Consider the following 2,193-nt stretch of genomic DNA (forward strand, 5'->3'; position numbering starts at 1 on the left):
CCCTAGATGATTGCTAAGTTCTCTACAATATGTGAATATATTCTGTCATGCAGCACTGAGCTGAATGGGTGACTATAATAAAGTATTATACTTTGCTGTGGAAATATATCAGACATTTTTCTAGGAAATCTCTTTAAATGGTCTCCAAGATGCTGGTACTGTACCTGTGTTTGTTTTCATATCATGCTTGGGTTCCTGGCTAGAGCAGGATATGTCATGTCCCACATGTTGGATGTCTGTAAATATAAGTGGCAGTCATACCAAAAATGAGCAGGAGGGGGCATCACCGTCACTCAGTTCGGGCCCAGCTGCTGTGCCAAAAAACAAACAGAGCTCCAGTCAATTATTACAGTCACCTCTTCCATTTTCATTGTACACTGAATGTTATCCAATTTTTATAGTAATTCTTCATATTGCCCTAATGGCGCTGTGGTCACATCTGAAGACTCAAAAGTAAATCCTTCGAAATATCAGAATGGGCACATCTGTATTTTGATTCCTGCTTTAAATGTGAATGTTAGACATTAACTCTGAGGTTAGTTTTTATTCATACTTTAGAGTTATTTTGTTTTGGGTGTCTATTTGCATTCACCTCACCATATAGAGTAAAACCTTTTTATTTTATTTTATACATGTTCCCAGATTGCTATAACTGGCTACTAGTTGAGTTTGTGCACTCTTCCAGTATAATTATTCTACTGCAGGCAGACAACTCACAGGTATTAAAGTGAGAATCTACATTGTCGATATAAATTGTTTTCTATTGTTTAGTTAATAGTTTGTTAATAGTTACAATATTATGTCATAACTTATTAACCATAAAAATAGTCGCCATGGTTAAAAATAGGTAGCTTAAAATTCACATTTTTATATGATTGCCATTATCAATTTACTGGTTTTCAGGTAAACCAGGAGGAAGATATGTTTCGTCAGGTAGACCTACAAGAGTAGTCAATTGTAAAGGTTTCTAAACAAAATAAGAAGAATGTGCCACTGACTGCATTTCTTAGTGCCTCTGCTGACAGCTCATAAATAAAAAAACTGAATGAAAATGTCAGTTATTTGATCAAAATTTGAAGGAAGACTGTGGGAAAAGTGTTTATTAACTCTAGTCTGCCTTTCCCTTTGAAATTCTTAATGGCAGTGTGCAAGTGCAAGGTTAGCAGTTATACCCACGGTTTCACAGACAAGACTTAAGCCTAGTCTCGGACTAAAATGCATGTCTGGGCTGTTTTCACTGAAAGACACTTACACTGATTTTAAACTATGTCGGTGCCCTTGTTTTGTACAGGGCAGAGATGAACTGAACAGAGAGGACATCACTGAATTCAATGATGAACTGCCTTTAACTGTCATTTTGCATTATTGACACACTGTTTTCCTAATGAACGTTGTTCAGTTGCTTTGACGCAATGTATTTTGTTTAAAGCGCTATATAAATAAAGGTGACTTGACTTGTCCGAGATGCACACAAGTAATGTTATTTTCTAAGGCATGTTTATAAAAGATACTTAAATGTCCTAATTGTACAATGGCCTAATCCTGGTTTAACCTAAACCCTGTCTGTGAAACCAGGCCTTAAAGTGCTAATAAGATCTTAAAAGAAAAATACAATGTTTATATTTATTTATATAACTAAACTCTATAGCAGAATAACTGAAGAAATGATTTTCCTCATAAAAATATCTGCCTGTTACAGCCAAGCCAAAGTGTAATTTAGTTATGTATTTATTTTATTTATTTCTTTTTGTGGAAAATTCACATAGCCTAATTTGTGTGTAGGCTATATTGAGCTGGATGGCTTTAGTGTGATGGATTTGTAAGTTGACATTTGTCACAAATTTAAGTTCTGTTGTAGACCCCTTTTAAAAAGACAGTCGGCATGTTACATTGTGGTTACACATTATCTGTTTAATATTTTTAATGTTTTAATGTTTTTTTTTTTTTGACTTATTTTTAAGTTAATTTTTTTATTTATTTTTTTGACTCATCATACATTGTGTTTTCTGAGAACATGGCAACTTTGTAATCTTTGTCATTTTTCGTACATTATATGTATATGACACTAATTCACTTATCTAACATTTTAAAGCGTGTGATAAAGTCAAAAAATGTGTTTTTCCGAAGGCCTGTGTTTTTCACGTGCTTCCAGTTGGGCTACAGAGGGCGACAGTTATCCGAAGGGCAAAGCAG

Source organism: Carassius auratus, chromosome 7, assembly GCF_003368295.1.
Source record: "Carassius auratus strain Wakin chromosome 7, ASM336829v1, whole genome shotgun sequence".
NCBI classification, from domain to species: domain Eukaryota; kingdom Metazoa; phylum Chordata; class Actinopteri; order Cypriniformes; family Cyprinidae; genus Carassius; species Carassius auratus.